The 13,412-nt window shown below is 44.5% G+C and overlaps 43 non-coding genes across 43 annotated transcripts; 29 read left to right on the top strand and 14 right to left on the bottom strand.

The window, feature by feature from the left end:
• Positions 1-24: 24 nt before the first annotated feature.
• On the top strand, positions 25-96 carry Trnac-gca (transfer RNA cysteine (anticodon GCA)). The gene has a single exon. It is a non-coding gene; the product is annotated as a tRNA-Cys (tRNA).
• A 282-nt stretch (positions 97-378) lies between these two features.
• Positions 379-450, bottom strand: Trnaa-cgc (transfer RNA alanine (anticodon CGC)). Its single transcript has one exon. It is a non-coding gene; the product is annotated as a tRNA-Ala (tRNA).
• A 118-nt stretch (positions 451-568) lies between these two features.
• On the top strand, positions 569-640 carry Trnaw-cca (transfer RNA tryptophan (anticodon CCA)). The gene has a single exon. It is a non-coding gene; the product is annotated as a tRNA-Trp (tRNA).
• A 317-nt stretch (positions 641-957) lies between these two features.
• Trnac-gca (transfer RNA cysteine (anticodon GCA)) lies at positions 958-1,029 on the top strand. Its single transcript has one exon. It is a non-coding gene; the product is annotated as a tRNA-Cys (tRNA).
• A 282-nt stretch (positions 1,030-1,311) lies between these two features.
• Trnaa-cgc (transfer RNA alanine (anticodon CGC)) lies at positions 1,312-1,383 on the bottom strand. The gene has a single exon. It is a non-coding gene; the product is annotated as a tRNA-Ala (tRNA).
• A 118-nt stretch (positions 1,384-1,501) lies between these two features.
• Trnaw-cca (transfer RNA tryptophan (anticodon CCA)) lies at positions 1,502-1,573 on the top strand. Its single transcript has one exon. It is a non-coding gene; the product is annotated as a tRNA-Trp (tRNA).
• A 317-nt stretch (positions 1,574-1,890) lies between these two features.
• Trnac-gca (transfer RNA cysteine (anticodon GCA)) lies at positions 1,891-1,965 on the top strand. The gene has a single exon. It is a non-coding gene; the product is annotated as a tRNA-Cys (tRNA).
• A 279-nt stretch (positions 1,966-2,244) lies between these two features.
• Trnaa-cgc (transfer RNA alanine (anticodon CGC)) lies at positions 2,245-2,316 on the bottom strand. Its single transcript has one exon. It is a non-coding gene; the product is annotated as a tRNA-Ala (tRNA).
• Positions 2,317-2,434: 118 nt separating this feature from the next.
• Trnaw-cca (transfer RNA tryptophan (anticodon CCA)) lies at positions 2,435-2,506 on the top strand. Its single transcript has one exon. It is a non-coding gene; the product is annotated as a tRNA-Trp (tRNA).
• Positions 2,507-2,823: 317 nt separating this feature from the next.
• Trnac-gca (transfer RNA cysteine (anticodon GCA)) lies at positions 2,824-2,895 on the top strand. Its single transcript has one exon. It is a non-coding gene; the product is annotated as a tRNA-Cys (tRNA).
• Positions 2,896-3,177: 282 nt separating this feature from the next.
• On the bottom strand, positions 3,178-3,249 carry Trnaa-cgc (transfer RNA alanine (anticodon CGC)). The gene has a single exon. It is a non-coding gene; the product is annotated as a tRNA-Ala (tRNA).
• A 118-nt stretch (positions 3,250-3,367) lies between these two features.
• Positions 3,368-3,439, top strand: Trnaw-cca (transfer RNA tryptophan (anticodon CCA)). Its single transcript has one exon. It is a non-coding gene; the product is annotated as a tRNA-Trp (tRNA).
• Positions 3,440-3,756: 317 nt separating this feature from the next.
• Positions 3,757-3,828, top strand: Trnac-gca (transfer RNA cysteine (anticodon GCA)). The gene has a single exon. It is a non-coding gene; the product is annotated as a tRNA-Cys (tRNA).
• A 282-nt stretch (positions 3,829-4,110) lies between these two features.
• On the bottom strand, positions 4,111-4,182 carry Trnaa-cgc (transfer RNA alanine (anticodon CGC)). Its single transcript has one exon. It is a non-coding gene; the product is annotated as a tRNA-Ala (tRNA).
• Positions 4,183-4,300: 118 nt separating this feature from the next.
• On the top strand, positions 4,301-4,372 carry Trnaw-cca (transfer RNA tryptophan (anticodon CCA)). The gene has a single exon. It is a non-coding gene; the product is annotated as a tRNA-Trp (tRNA).
• Positions 4,373-4,689: 317 nt separating this feature from the next.
• Positions 4,690-4,761, top strand: Trnac-gca (transfer RNA cysteine (anticodon GCA)). The gene has a single exon. It is a non-coding gene; the product is annotated as a tRNA-Cys (tRNA).
• A 282-nt stretch (positions 4,762-5,043) lies between these two features.
• Positions 5,044-5,115, bottom strand: Trnaa-cgc (transfer RNA alanine (anticodon CGC)). Its single transcript has one exon. It is a non-coding gene; the product is annotated as a tRNA-Ala (tRNA).
• Positions 5,116-5,233: 118 nt separating this feature from the next.
• Trnaw-cca (transfer RNA tryptophan (anticodon CCA)) lies at positions 5,234-5,305 on the top strand. The gene has a single exon. It is a non-coding gene; the product is annotated as a tRNA-Trp (tRNA).
• Positions 5,306-5,622: 317 nt separating this feature from the next.
• On the top strand, positions 5,623-5,694 carry Trnac-gca (transfer RNA cysteine (anticodon GCA)). The gene has a single exon. It is a non-coding gene; the product is annotated as a tRNA-Cys (tRNA).
• Positions 5,695-5,976: 282 nt separating this feature from the next.
• On the bottom strand, positions 5,977-6,048 carry Trnaa-cgc (transfer RNA alanine (anticodon CGC)). The gene has a single exon. It is a non-coding gene; the product is annotated as a tRNA-Ala (tRNA).
• A 118-nt stretch (positions 6,049-6,166) lies between these two features.
• On the top strand, positions 6,167-6,238 carry Trnaw-cca (transfer RNA tryptophan (anticodon CCA)). The gene has a single exon. It is a non-coding gene; the product is annotated as a tRNA-Trp (tRNA).
• A 317-nt stretch (positions 6,239-6,555) lies between these two features.
• Positions 6,556-6,627, top strand: Trnac-gca (transfer RNA cysteine (anticodon GCA)). Its single transcript has one exon. It is a non-coding gene; the product is annotated as a tRNA-Cys (tRNA).
• Positions 6,628-6,909: 282 nt separating this feature from the next.
• Trnaa-cgc (transfer RNA alanine (anticodon CGC)) lies at positions 6,910-6,981 on the bottom strand. The gene has a single exon. It is a non-coding gene; the product is annotated as a tRNA-Ala (tRNA).
• A 118-nt stretch (positions 6,982-7,099) lies between these two features.
• Positions 7,100-7,171, top strand: Trnaw-cca (transfer RNA tryptophan (anticodon CCA)). Its single transcript has one exon. It is a non-coding gene; the product is annotated as a tRNA-Trp (tRNA).
• A 317-nt stretch (positions 7,172-7,488) lies between these two features.
• On the top strand, positions 7,489-7,560 carry Trnac-gca (transfer RNA cysteine (anticodon GCA)). Its single transcript has one exon. It is a non-coding gene; the product is annotated as a tRNA-Cys (tRNA).
• Positions 7,561-7,842: 282 nt separating this feature from the next.
• On the bottom strand, positions 7,843-7,914 carry Trnaa-cgc (transfer RNA alanine (anticodon CGC)). Its single transcript has one exon. It is a non-coding gene; the product is annotated as a tRNA-Ala (tRNA).
• A 118-nt stretch (positions 7,915-8,032) lies between these two features.
• On the top strand, positions 8,033-8,104 carry Trnaw-cca (transfer RNA tryptophan (anticodon CCA)). The gene has a single exon. It is a non-coding gene; the product is annotated as a tRNA-Trp (tRNA).
• Positions 8,105-8,421: 317 nt separating this feature from the next.
• Trnac-gca (transfer RNA cysteine (anticodon GCA)) lies at positions 8,422-8,493 on the top strand. The gene has a single exon. It is a non-coding gene; the product is annotated as a tRNA-Cys (tRNA).
• Positions 8,494-8,775: 282 nt separating this feature from the next.
• Positions 8,776-8,847, bottom strand: Trnaa-cgc (transfer RNA alanine (anticodon CGC)). Its single transcript has one exon. It is a non-coding gene; the product is annotated as a tRNA-Ala (tRNA).
• A 118-nt stretch (positions 8,848-8,965) lies between these two features.
• On the top strand, positions 8,966-9,037 carry Trnaw-cca (transfer RNA tryptophan (anticodon CCA)). Its single transcript has one exon. It is a non-coding gene; the product is annotated as a tRNA-Trp (tRNA).
• A 317-nt stretch (positions 9,038-9,354) lies between these two features.
• Positions 9,355-9,426, top strand: Trnac-gca (transfer RNA cysteine (anticodon GCA)). Its single transcript has one exon. It is a non-coding gene; the product is annotated as a tRNA-Cys (tRNA).
• A 282-nt stretch (positions 9,427-9,708) lies between these two features.
• On the bottom strand, positions 9,709-9,780 carry Trnaa-cgc (transfer RNA alanine (anticodon CGC)). Its single transcript has one exon. It is a non-coding gene; the product is annotated as a tRNA-Ala (tRNA).
• Positions 9,781-9,898: 118 nt separating this feature from the next.
• On the top strand, positions 9,899-9,970 carry Trnaw-cca (transfer RNA tryptophan (anticodon CCA)). Its single transcript has one exon. It is a non-coding gene; the product is annotated as a tRNA-Trp (tRNA).
• A 317-nt stretch (positions 9,971-10,287) lies between these two features.
• Trnac-gca (transfer RNA cysteine (anticodon GCA)) lies at positions 10,288-10,359 on the top strand. The gene has a single exon. It is a non-coding gene; the product is annotated as a tRNA-Cys (tRNA).
• A 282-nt stretch (positions 10,360-10,641) lies between these two features.
• Trnaa-cgc (transfer RNA alanine (anticodon CGC)) lies at positions 10,642-10,713 on the bottom strand. The gene has a single exon. It is a non-coding gene; the product is annotated as a tRNA-Ala (tRNA).
• Positions 10,714-10,831: 118 nt separating this feature from the next.
• Positions 10,832-10,903, top strand: Trnaw-cca (transfer RNA tryptophan (anticodon CCA)). Its single transcript has one exon. It is a non-coding gene; the product is annotated as a tRNA-Trp (tRNA).
• A 316-nt stretch (positions 10,904-11,219) lies between these two features.
• Trnac-gca (transfer RNA cysteine (anticodon GCA)) lies at positions 11,220-11,291 on the top strand. The gene has a single exon. It is a non-coding gene; the product is annotated as a tRNA-Cys (tRNA).
• Positions 11,292-11,573: 282 nt separating this feature from the next.
• On the bottom strand, positions 11,574-11,645 carry Trnaa-cgc (transfer RNA alanine (anticodon CGC)). The gene has a single exon. It is a non-coding gene; the product is annotated as a tRNA-Ala (tRNA).
• Positions 11,646-11,763: 118 nt separating this feature from the next.
• On the top strand, positions 11,764-11,835 carry Trnaw-cca (transfer RNA tryptophan (anticodon CCA)). Its single transcript has one exon. It is a non-coding gene; the product is annotated as a tRNA-Trp (tRNA).
• Positions 11,836-12,152: 317 nt separating this feature from the next.
• Trnac-gca (transfer RNA cysteine (anticodon GCA)) lies at positions 12,153-12,224 on the top strand. The gene has a single exon. It is a non-coding gene; the product is annotated as a tRNA-Cys (tRNA).
• Positions 12,225-12,506: 282 nt separating this feature from the next.
• Positions 12,507-12,578, bottom strand: Trnaa-cgc (transfer RNA alanine (anticodon CGC)). Its single transcript has one exon. It is a non-coding gene; the product is annotated as a tRNA-Ala (tRNA).
• Positions 12,579-12,696: 118 nt separating this feature from the next.
• Trnaw-cca (transfer RNA tryptophan (anticodon CCA)) lies at positions 12,697-12,768 on the top strand. Its single transcript has one exon. It is a non-coding gene; the product is annotated as a tRNA-Trp (tRNA).
• A 317-nt stretch (positions 12,769-13,085) lies between these two features.
• On the top strand, positions 13,086-13,157 carry Trnac-gca (transfer RNA cysteine (anticodon GCA)). Its single transcript has one exon. It is a non-coding gene; the product is annotated as a tRNA-Cys (tRNA).
• The last annotated feature ends 255 nt before the right edge of the window (positions 13,158-13,412 follow it).

Genomic DNA, 13,412 nt, shown 5'->3' on the forward strand with positions numbered 1-13,412 from the left:
TATGGGGATAGAAAGTTTGTGAAAGGGGGTATAGCTCAGTCGTAGAGCATTCGACTGCAGATCGAGAGGTCCCCGGTTCAATCCCGGGTGCCCCCTTCATTTTTCAGTATCTTGAAAAAACAAATAACGATTGTCGCATTTAGTTGCAAATACATGTTTGAAATGATTGAGATGCACTCCGCACGCCATACCGAAGGCTTTGGAGCAACATTTCAATGGGGGGATCGCAGGCCAGGGTCTTGCAGGTCATCGTCCTCCCGCTATGGCGTCGAACTGTAAGAAATCCACTTGCTTGGGGAAGAATCTTGTACGCTGAATTTGATAGAATATGGTGCTAGGCAAAAGTTTTCATATACTGCTGCACGGAGAAACAAAAATTGGAGGAGCTGGGATTTGAACCCATGACTTTCTGCATGCGAAGCAGACACTCTACCACTGAGTTACACCCCCGCCAGAGCAAGTACATCTGGGAAGAGTCTCTCGAGGATCCTACTGTCATTATTTCTTAGGTTTGAACGGTACAGTAAGTGTTCGGGGAACCTATTCATGATAAGAGCTTAGCAGCGTCGACTCCGTGGCGCAACGGTAGCGCGTCTGACTCCAGATCAGAAGGTTGCGTGTTCAAATCACGTCGGGGTCACAGTGAAATTTTCGTTTACGGAAGCCATGGACGAGTATGTCAATTTAATCAGATACCAAACGATTACAGAGAACGGACGAACAGAACCTGCTCGAAAAAAGCTACTAGTGAATTTTCGCATTCTGACATTAAGGTGAAGGCGCCGACTCGCACTTTCTCCAGGCGCGAAGTGTTTAATATTTTTGTTATTTATATCGTTTAACGCTAATATATAACTGAGAGATAATGATTACGCAATATTTTGCTCGATTAGACGTCTTTAGGCAGACAGAGTATAATAATTTTCCTTAAGTTATGGGGATAGAAAGTTTGTGAAAGGGGGTATAGCTCAGTCGTAGAGCATTCGACTGCAGATCGAGAGGTCCCCGGTTCAATCCCGGGTGCCCCCTTCATTTTTCACTATCTTGAAAAAACAAATAACGATTGTCGCATTTAGTTGCAAATACATGTTTGAAATGATTGAGATGCACTCCGCACGCCATACCGAAGGCTTTGGAGCAACATTTCAATGGGGGGATCGCAGGCCAGGGTCTTGCAGGTCATCGTCCTCCCGCTATGGCGTCGAACTGTAAGAAATCCACTTGCTTGGGGAAGAATCTTGTACGCTGAATTTGATAGAATATGGTGCTAGGCAAAAGTTTTCATATACTGCTGCACGGAGAAACAAAAATTGGAGGAGCTGGGATTTGAACCCAGGACTTTCTGCATGCGAAGCAGACACTCTACCACTGAGTTACACCCCCGCCAGAGCAAGTACATCTGGGAAGAGTCTCTCGTGGATCCTACTGTCATTATTTCTTAGGTTTGAACGGTACAGTAAGTGTTCGAGGAACCTATTCATGATAAGAGCTTAGCAGCGTCGACTCCGTGGCGCAACGGTAGCGCGTCTGACTCCAGAACAGAAGGTTGCGTGTTCAAATCACGTCGGGGTCACAGTGAAATTTTCGTTTACGGAAGCCATGGACGAGTATGTCAATTTAATCAGATACCAAACGATTACAGAGAACGGACGAACAGAACCTGCTTAAAAAAAGCTACTAGGGAATTTTCGCATTCTGACATTAAGGTGAAGGCGCCGACTCGCACTTTCTCCAGGCGCGAAGTGTCTAATATTTTTGTTATTTATATCGTTTAACGCTAATATATAACTGAGAGATAATGATTACGCAATATTTTGCTCGATTAGACGTCTTTAGCCAGACAGAGTATAATAATTTTCCTTAAGTTATGGGGATAGAAAGTTTGTGAAAGGGGGTATAGCTCAGTCGTAGAGCATTCGACTGCAGATCGAGAGGTCCCCGGTTCAATCCCGGGTGCCCCGTTCATTTTTCAGTATCTTGAAAAAACAAATAACGATTGTCGCATTTAGTTGCAAATACATGTTTGAAATGATTGAGATGCACTCCGCACGCCATACCGAAGGCTTTGGAGCAACATTTCAATGGGGGGATCGCAGGCCAGGGTCTTGCAGGTCATCGTCCTCCCGCTATGGCGTCGAACTGTAAGAAATCCACTTGCTTGGGGAAGAATCTTGTACGCTGAATTTGATAGAATATGGTGCTAGGCAAAAGTTTTCATATACTGCTGCACGGAGAAACAAAAATTGGAGGAGCTGGGATTTGAACCCAGGACTTTCTGCATGCGAAGCAGACACTCTACCACTGAGTTACACCCCCGCCAGAGCAAGTACATCTGGGAAGAGTCTCTCGTGGATCCTACTGTCATTATTTCTTAGGTTTGAACGGTACAGTAAGTGTTCGAGGAACCTATTCATGATAAGAGCTTAGCAGCGTCGACTTCGTGGCGCAACGGTAGCGCGTCTGACTCCAGATCAGAAGGTTGCGTGTTCAAATCACGTCGGGGTCACAGTGAAATTTTCGTTTACGGAAGCCATGGACGAGTATGTCAATTTAATCAGATACCAAACGATTACAGAGAACGGACGAACAGAACCTGCTTGAAAAAAGCTACTAGTGAATTTTCGCATTCTGACATTAAGGTGAAGGCGCCGACTCGCACTTTCTCCAGGCGCGAAGTGTCTAATATTTTTGTTATTTATATCGTTTAACGCTAATATATAACTGAGAGATAATGATTACGCAATATTTTGCTCGATTAGACGTCTTTAGGCAGACAGAGTATAATAATTTTCCTTAAGTTATGGGGATAGAAAGTTTGTGAAAGGGGGTATAGCTCAGTCGTAGAGCATTCGACTGCAGATCGAGAGGTCCCCGGTTCAATCCCGGGTGCCCCCTTCATTTTTCAGTATCTTGAAAAAACAAATAACGATTGTCGCATTTAGTTGCAAATACATGTTTGAAATGATTGAGATGCACTCCGCACGCCATACCGAAGGCTTTGGAGCAACATTTCAATGGGGGGATCGCAGGCCAGGGTCTTGCAGGTCATCGTCCTCCCGCTATGGCGTCGAACTGTAAGAAATCCACTTGCTTGGGGAAGAATCTTGTACGCTGAATTTGATAGAATATGGTGCTAGGCAAAAGTTTTCATATACTGCTGCACGGAGAAACAAAAATTGGAGGAGCTGGGATTTGAACCCAGGACTTTCTGCATGCGAAGCAGACACTCTACCACTGAGTTACACCCCCGCCAGAGCAAGTACATCTGGGAAGAGTCTCTCGTGGATCCTACTGTCATTATTTCTTAGGTTTGAACGGTACAGTAAGTGTTCGAGGAAGCTATTCATGATAAGAGCTTAGCAGCGTCGTCTCTGTGGCGCAACGGTAGCGCGTCTGACTCCAGATCAGAAGGTTGCGTGTTCAAATCACGTCGGGGTCACAGTGAAATTTTCGTTTACGGAAGCCATGGACGAGTATGTCAATTTAATCAGATACCAAACGATTACAGAGAACGGACGAACAGAACCTGCTTGAAAAAAGCTACTAGTGAATTTTCGCATTCTGACATTAAGGTGAAGGCGCCGACTCGCACTTTCTCCAGGCGCGAAGTGTCTAATATTTTTGTTATTTATATCGTTTAACGCTAATATATAACTGAGAGATAATGATTACGCAATATTTTGCTCGATTAGACGTCTTTAGCCAGACAGAGTATAATAATTTTCCTTAAGTTATGGGGATAGAAAGTTTGTGACAGGGGGTATAGCTCAGTCGTAGAGCATTCGACTGCAGATCGAGAGATCCCCGGTTCAATCCCGAGTGCCCCCTTCATTTTTCAGTATCTTGAAAAAACAAATAACGATTGTCGCATTTAGTTGCAAATACATGTTTGAAATGATTGAGATGCACTCCGCACGCCATACCGAAGGCTTTGGAGCAACATTTCAATGGGGGGATCGCAGGCCAGGGTCTTGCAGGTCATCGTCCTCCCGCTATGGCGTCGAACTGTAAGAAATCCACTTGCTTGGGGAAGAATCTTGTACGCTGAATTTGATAGAATATGGTGCTAGGCAAAAGTTTTCATATACTGCTGCACGGAGAAACAAAAATTGGAGGAGCTGGGATTTGAACCCAGGACTTTCTGCATGCGAAGCAGACACTCTACCACTGAGTTACACCCCCGCCAGAGCAAGTACATCTGGGAAGAGTCTCTCGTGGATCCTACTGTCATTATTTCTTAGGTTTGAACGGTACAGTAAGTGTTCGAGGAACCTATTCATGATAAGAGCTTAGCAGCGTCGACTCCGTGGCGCAACGGTAGCGCGTCTGACTCCAGATCAGAAGGTTGCGTGTTCAAATCACGTCGGGGTCACAGTGAAATTTTCGTTTACGGAAGCCATGGACGAGTATGTCAATTTAATCAGATACCAAACGATTACAGAGAACGGACGAACAGAACCTGCTTGAAAAAAGCTACTAGTGAATTTTCGCATTCTGACATTAAGGTGAAGGCGCCGACTCGAACTTTCTCCAGGCGCGAAGTGTCTAATATTTTTGTTATTTATATCGTTTAACGCTAATATATAACTGAGAGATAATGATTACGCAATATTTTGCTCGATTAGACGTCTTTAGCCAGACAGAGTATAATAATTTTCCTTAAGTTATGGGGATAGAAAGTTTGTGAAAGGGGGTATAGCTCAGTCGTAGAGCATTCGACTGCAGATCGAGAGGTCCCCGGTTCAATCCCGGGTGCCCCCTTCATTTTTCAGTATCTTGAAAAAACAAATAACGATTGTCGCATTTAGTTGCAAATACATGTTTGAAATGATTGAGATGCACTCCGCACGCCATACCGAAGGCTTTGGAGCAACATTTCAATGGGGGGATCGCAGGCCAGGGTCTTGCAGGTCATCGTCCTCCCGCTATGGCGTCGAACTGTAAGAAATCCACTTGCTTGGGGAAGAATCTTGTACGCTGAATTTGATAGAATATGGTGCTATGCAAAAGTTTTCATATACTGCTGCACGGAGAAACAAAAATTGGAGGAGCTGGGATTTGAACCCAAGACTTTCTGCATGCGAAGCAGACACTCTACCACTGAGTTACACCCCCGCCAGAGCAAGTACATCTGGGAAGAGTCTCTCGTGGATCCTACTGTCATTATTTCTTAGGTTTGAACGGTACAGTAAGTGTTCGAGGAACCTATTCATGATAAGAGCTTAGCAGCGTCGACTCCGTGGCGCAACGGTAGCGCGTCTGACTCCAGATCAGAAGGTTGCGTGTTCAAATCACGTCGGGGTCACAGTGAAATTTTCGTTTACGGAAGCCATGGACGAGTATGTCAATTTAATCAGATACCAAACGATTACAGAGAACGGACGAACAGAACCTGCTTGAAAAAAGCTACTAGTGAATTTTCGCATTCTGACATTAAGGTGAAGGCGCCGACTCGAACTTTCTCCAGGCGCGAAGTGTCTAATATTTTTGTTATTTATATCGTTTAACGCTAATATATAACTGAGAGATAATGATTACGCAATATTTTGCTCGATTAGACGTCTTTAGCCAGACAGAGTATAATAATTTTCCTTAAGTTATGGGGATAGAAAGTTTGTGAAAGGGGGTATAGCTCAGTCGCAGAGCATTCGACTGCAGATCGAGAGGTCCCCGGTTCAATCCCGGGTGCCCCCTTCATTTTTCAGTATCTTGAAAAAACAAATAACGATTGTCGCATTTAGTTGCAAATACATGTTTGAAATGATTGAGATGCACTCCGCACGCCATACCGAAGGCTTTGGAGCAACATTTCAATGGGGGGATAGCAGGCCAGGGTCTTGCAGGTCATCGTCCTCCCGCTATGGCGTCGAACTGTAAGAAATCCACTTGCTTGGGGAAGAATCTTGTACGCTGAATTTGATAGAATATGGTGCTAGGCAAAAGTTTTCATATACTGCTGCACGGAGAAACAAAAATTGGAGGAGCTGGGATTTGAACCCAAGACTTTCTGCATGCGAAGCAGACACTCTACCACTGAGTTACACCCCCGCCAGAGCAAGTACATCTGGGAAGAGTCTCTCGTGGATCCTACTGTCATTATTTCTTAGGTTTGAACGGTACAGTAAGTGTTCGAGGAACCTATTCATGATAAGAGCTTAGCAGCGTCGACTTCGTGGCGCAACGGTAGCGCGTCTGACTCCAGATCAGAAGGTTGCGTGTTCAAATCACGTCGGGGTCACAGTGAAATTTTCGTTTACGGAAGCCATGGACGAGTATGTCAATTTAATCAGATACCAAACGATTACAGAGAACGGACGAACAGAACCTGCTTGAAAAAAGCTACTAGTGAATTTTCGCATTCTGACATTAAGGTGAAGGCGCCGACTCGCACTTTCTCCAGGCGCGAAGTGTCTAATATTTTTGTTATTTATATCGTTTAACGCTAATATATAACTGAGAGATAATGATTACGCAATATTTTGCTCGATTAGACGTCTTTAGCCAGACAGAGTATAATAATTTTCCTTAAGTTATGGGGATAGAAAGTTTGTGACAGGGGGTATAGCTCAGTCGTAGAGCATTCGACTGCAGATCGAGAAGTCCCCGGTTCAATCCCGGGTGCCCCCTTCATTTTTCAGTATCTTGAAAAAACAAATAACGATTGTCGCATTTAGTTGCAAATACATGTTTGAAATGATTGAGATGCACTCCGCACGCCATACCGAAGGCTTTGGAGCAACATTTCAATGGGGGGATCGCAGGCCAGGGTCTTGCAGGTCATCGTCCTCCCGCTATGGCGTCGAACTGTAAGAAATCCACTTGCTTGGGGAAGAATCTTGTACGCTGAATTTGATAGAATATGGTGCTAGGCAAAAGTTTTCATATACTGCTGCACGGAGAAACAAAAATTGGAGGAGCTGGGATTTGAACCCAGGACTTTCTGCATGCGAAGCAGACACTCTACCACTGAGTTACACCCCCGCCAGAGCAAGTACATCTGGGAAGAGTCTCTCGTGGATCCTACTGTCATTATTTCTTAGGTTTGAACGGTACAGTAAGTGTTCGAGGAACCTATTCATGATAAGAGCTTAGCAGCGTCGACTCTGTGGCGCAACGGTAGCGCGTCTGACTCCAGATCAGAAGGTTGCGTGTTCAAATCACGTCGGGGTCACAGTGAAATTTTCGTTTACGGAAGCCATGGACGACTATGTCAATTTAATCAGATACCAAACGATTACAGAGAACGGACGAACAGAACCTGCTTGAAAAAAGCTACTAGTGAATTTTCGCATTCTGACATTAAGGTGAAGGCGCCGACTCGCACTTTCTCCAGGCGCGAAGTGTCTAATATTTTTGTTATTTATATCGTTTAACGCTAATATATAACTGAGAGATAATGATTACGCAATATTTTGCTCGATTAGACGTCTTTAGCCAGACAGAGTATAATAATTTTCCTTAAGTTATGGGGATAGAAAGTTTGTGACAGGGGGTATAGCTCAGTCGTAGAGCATTCGACTGCAGATCGAGAGATCCCCGGTTCAATCCCGGGTGCCCCCTTCATTTTTCAGTATCTTGAAAAAACAAATAACGATTGTCGCATTTAGTTGCAAATACATGTTTGAAATGATTGAGATGCACTCCGCACGCCATACCGAAGGCTTTGGAGCAACATTTCAATGGGGGGATCGCAGGCCAGGGTCTTGCAGGTCATCGTCCTCCCGCTATGGCGTCGAACTGTAAGAAATCCACTTGCTTGGGGAAGAATCTTGTACGCTGAATTTGATAGAATATGGTGCTAGGCAAAAGTTTTCATATACTGCTGCACGGAGAAACAAAAATTGGAGGAGCTGGGATTTGAACCCAGGACTTTCTGCATGCGAAGCAGACACTCTACTACTGAGTTACACCCCCGCCAGAGCAAGTACATCTGGGAAGAGTCTCTCGTGGATCCTACTGTCATTATTTCTTAGGTTTGAACGGTACAGTAAGTGCTCGAGGAACCTATTCATGATAAGAGCTTAGCAGCGTCGACTCCGTGGCGCAACGGTAGCGCGTCTGACTCCAGAACAGAAGGTTGCGTGTTCAAATCACGTCGGGGTCACAGTGAAATTTTCGTTTACGGAAGCCATGGACGAGTATGTCAATTTAATCAGATACCAAACGATTACAGAGAACGGACGAACAGAACCTGCTTAAAAAAAGCTACTAGTGAATTTTCGCATTCTGACATTAAGGTGAAGGCGCCGACTCGCACTTTCTCCAGGCGCGAAGTGTCTAATATTTTTGTTATTTATATCGTTTAACGCTAATATATAACTGAGAGATAATGATTACGCAATATTTTGCTCGATTAGACGTCTTTAGCCAGACAGAGTATAATAATTTTCCTTAAGTTATGGGGATAGAAAGTTTGTGAAGGGGGGTATAGCTCAGTCGTAGAGCATTCGACTGCAGATCGAGAGGTCCCCGGTTCAATCCCGGGTGCCCCCTTCATTTTTCAGTATCTTGAAAAAACAAATAACGATTGTCGCATTTAGTTGCAAATACATGTTTGAAATGATTGAGATGCACTCCGCACGCCATACCGAAGGCTTTGGAGCAACATTTCAATGGGGGGATCGCAGGCCAGGGTCTTGCAGGTCATCGTCCTCCCGCTATGGCGTCGAACTGTAAGAAATCCACTTGCTTGGGGAAGAATCTTGTACGCTGAATTTGATAGAATATGGTGCTAGGCAAAAGTTTTCATATACTGCTGCACGGAGAAACAAAAATTGGAGGAGCTGGGATTTGAACCCAGGACTTTCTGCATGCGAAGCAGACACTCTACCACTGAGTTACACCCCCGCCAGAGCAAGTACATCTGGGAAGAGTCTCTCGTGGATCCTACTGTCATTATTTCTTAGGTTTGAACGGTACAGTAAGTGTTCGAGGAACCTATTCATGAAAAGAGCTTAGCAGCGTCGTCTCTGTGGCGCAACGGTAGCGCGTCTGACTCCAGATCAGAAGGTTGCGTGTTCAAATCACGTCGGGGTCACAGTGAAATTTTCGTTTACGGAAGCCATGGACGAGTATGTCAATTTAATCAGATACCAAACGATTACAGAGAACGGACGAACAGAACCTGCTTGAAAAAAGCTACTAGTGAATTTTCGCATTCTGACATTAAGGTGAAGGCGCCGACTCGCACTTTCTCCAGGCGCGAAGTGTCTAATATTTTTGTTATTTATATCGTTTAACGCTAATATATAACTGAGAGATAATGATTACGCAATATTTTGCTCGATTAGACGTCTTTAGCCAGACAGAGTATAATAATTTTCCTTAAGTTATGGGGATAGAAAGTTTGTGACAGGGGGTATAGCTCAGTCGTAGAGCATTCGACTGCAGATCGAGAGATCCCCGGTTCAATCCCGGGTGCCCCCTTCATTTTTCAGTATCTTGAAAAAACAAATAACGATTGTCGCATTTAGTTGCAAATACATGTTTGAAATGATTGAGATGCACTCCGCACGCCATACCGAAGGCTTTGGAGCAACATTTCAATGGGGGGATCGCAGGCCAGGGTCTTGCAGGTCATCGTCCTCCCGCTATGGCGTCGAACTGTAAGAAATCCACTTGCTTGGGGAAGAATCTTGTACGCTGAATTTGATAGAATATGGTGCTAGGCAAAAGTTTTCATATACTGCTGCACGGAGAAACAAAAATTGGAGGAGCTGGGATTTGAACCCAGGACTTTCTGCATGCGAAGCAGACACTCTACCACTGAGTTACACCCCCGCCAGAGCAAGTACATCTGGGAAGAGTCTCTCGTGGATCCTACTGTCATTATTTCTTAGGTTTGAACGGTACAGTAAGTGTTCGAGGAACCTATTAATGATAAGAGCTTAGCAGCGTCGACTCCGTGGCGCAACGGTAGCGCGTCTGACTCCAGATCAGAAGGTTGCGTGTTCAAATCACGTCGGGGTCACAGTGAAATTTTCGTTTACGGAAGCCATGGACGAGTATGTCAATTTAATCAGATACCAAACGATTACAGAGAACGGACGAACAGAACCTGCTTGAAAAAAGCTACTAGTGAATTTTCGCATTCTGACATTAAGGTGAAGGCGCCGACTCGCACTTTCTCCAGGCGCGAAGTGTCTAATATTTTTGTTATTTATATCGTTTAACGCTAATATATAACTGAGAGATAATGATTACGCAATATTTTGCTCGATTAGACGTCTTTAGCCAGACAGAGTATAATAATTTTCCTTAAGTTATGGGGATAGAAAGTTTGTGAAAGGGGGTATAGCTCAGTCGTAGAGCATTCGACTGCAGATCGAGAGGTCCCCGGTTCAATCCCGGGTGCCCCCTTCATTTTTCAGTATCTTGAAAAAACAAATAACGATTGTCGCATTTAGTTGCAAATACATGTTTGAAATGATTGAGATGCACTCCGCACGCCATACCGAAGGCTTTGGAGCAACATTTCAATGGGGGGATCGCAGGCCAGGGTCTTGCAGGTCATCGTCCTCCCGCTATGGCGTCGAACTGTAAGAAATCCACTTGCTTGGGGAAGAATCTTGTACGCTGAATTTGATAGAATATGGTGCTAGGCAAAAGTTTTCATATACTGCTGCACGGAGAAACAAAAATTGGAGGAGCTGGGATTTGAACCCAGGACTTTCTGCATGCGAAGCAGACACTCTACCACTGAGTTACACCCCCGCCAGAGCAAGTACATCTGGGAAGAGTCTCTCGTGGATCCTACTGTCATTATTTCTTAGGTTTGAACGGTACAGTAAGTGTTCGAGGAACCTATTCATGATAAGAGCTTAGCAGCGTCGACTCCGTGGCGCAACGGTAGCGCGTCTGACTCCAGATCAGAAGGTTGCGTGTTCAAATCACGTCGGGGTCACAGTGAAATTTTCGTTTACGGAAGCCATGGACGAGTATGTCAATTTAATCAGATACCAAACGATTACAGAGAACGGACGAACAGAACCTGCTTGAAAAAAGCTACTAGTGAATTTTCGCATTCTGACATTAAGGTGAAGGCGCCGACACGCACTTTCTCCAGGCGCGAAGTGTCTAATATTTTTGTTATTTATATCGTTTAACGCTAATATATAACTGAGAGATAATGATTACGCAATTTTTGCTCGATTAGACGTCTTTAGCCAGACAGAGTATAATAATTTTCCTTAAGTTATGGGGATAGAAAGTTTGTGAAAGGGGGTATAGCTCAGTCGTAGAGCATTCGACTGCAGATCGAGAGGTCACCGGTTCAATCCCGGGTGCCCCCTACATTTTTCAGTATCTTGAAAAAACAAATAACGATTGTCGCATTTAGTTGCAAATACATGTTTGAAATGATTGAGATGCACTCCGCACGCCATACCGAAGGCTTTGGAGCAACATTTCAATGGGGGGATCGCAGGCCAGGGTCTTGCAGGTCATCGTCCTCCCGCTATGGCGTCGAACTGTAAGAAATCCACTTGCTTGGGGAAGAATCTTGTACGCTGAATTTGATAGAATATGGTGCTAGGCAAAAGTTTTCATATACTGCTGCACGGAGAAACAAAAATTGGAGGAGCTGGGATTTGAACCCAAGACTTTCTGCATGCGAAGCAGACACTCTACCACTGAGTTACACCCCCGCCAGAGCAAGTACATCTGGGAAGAGTCTCTCGTGGATCCTACTGTCATTATTTCTTAGGTTTGAACGGTACAGTAAGTGTTCGAGGAACCTATTCATGATAAGAGCTTAGCAGCGTCGACTCCGTGGCGCAACGGTAGCGCGTCTGACTCCAGATCAGAAGGTTGCGTATTCAAATCACGTCGGGGTCACAGTGAAATTTTCGTTTACGGAAGCCATGGACGAGTATGTCAATTTAATCAGATACCAAACGATTACAGAGAACGGACGAACAGAACCTGCTTGAAAAAAGCTACTAGTGAATTTTCGCATTCTGACATTAAGGTGAAGGCGCCGACTCGCACTTTCTCCAGGCGCGAAGTGTCTAATATTTTTGTTATTTATATCGTTTAACGCTAATATATAACTGAGAGATAATGATTACGCAATATTTTGCTCGATTAGACGTCTTTAGCCAGACAGAGTATAATAATTTTCCTTAAGTTATGGGGATAGAAAGTTTGTGAAAGGGGTTATAGCTCAGTCGTAGAGCATTCGACTGCAGATCGAGAGGTCCCCGGTTCAATCCCGGGTGCCCCCTTCATTTTTCAGTATCTTGAAAAAACAAATAACGATTGTCGCATTTAGTTGCAAATACATGTTTGAAATGATTGAGATGCACTCCGCACGCCATACCGAAGGCTTTGGAGCAACATTTCAATGGGGGGATCGCAGGCCAGGGTCTTGCAGGTCATCGTCCTCCCGCTATGGCGTCGAACTGTAAGAAATCCACTTGCTTGGGGAAGAATCTTGTACGCTGAATTTGATAGAATATGGTGCTAAGCAAAAGTTTTCATATACTGCTGCACGGAGAAACAAAAATTGGAGGAGCTGGGATTTGAACCCAGGACTTTCTGCATGCGAAGCAGACACTCTACCACTGAGTTACACCCCCGCCAGAGCAAGTACATCTGGGAAGAGTCTCTCGTGGATCCTACTGTCATTATTTCTTAGGTTTGAACGGTACAGTAAGTGTTCGAGGAACCTATTCATGATAAGAGCTTAGCAGCGTCGACTCCGTGGCGCAACGGTAGCGCGTCTGACTCCAGATCAGAAGGTTGCGTGTTCAAATCACGTCGGGGTCACAGTGAAATTTTCGTTTACGGAAGCCATGGACGAGTATGTCAATTTAATCAGATACCAAACGATTACAGAGAACGGACGAACAGAACCTGCTTGAAAAAAGCTACTAGTGAATTTTCGCATTCTGACATTAAGGTGAAGGCGCCGACTCGCACTTTCTCCAGGCGCGAAGTGTCTAATATTTTTGTTATTTATATCGTTTAACGCTAATATATAACTGAGAGATAATGATTACGCAATATTTTGCTCGATTAGACGTCTTTAGCCAGACAGAGTATAATAAGTTTCCTTAAGTTATGGGGATAGAAAGTTTGTGAAAGGGGGTATAGCTCAGTCGTAGAGCATTCGACTGCAGATCGAGAGGTCCCCGGTTCAATCCCGGGTGCCCCCTTCATTTTTCAGTATCTTGAAAAAACAAATAACGATTGTCGCATTTAGTTGCAAATACATGTTTGAAATGATTGAGATGCACTCCGCACGCCATACCGAAGGCTTTGGAGCAACATTTCAATGGGGGGATCGCAGGCCAGGGTCTTGCAGGTCATCGTCCTCCCGCTATGGCGTCGAACTGTAAGAAATCCACTTGCTTGGGGAAGAATCTTGTACGCTGAATTTGATAGAATATGGTGCTAGGCAAAAGTTTTCA

Source organism: Schistocerca gregaria, chromosome 3, assembly GCF_023897955.1.
Source record: "Schistocerca gregaria isolate iqSchGreg1 chromosome 3, iqSchGreg1.2, whole genome shotgun sequence".
In the NCBI taxonomy this organism is placed as follows: domain Eukaryota; kingdom Metazoa; phylum Arthropoda; class Insecta; order Orthoptera; family Acrididae; genus Schistocerca; species Schistocerca gregaria.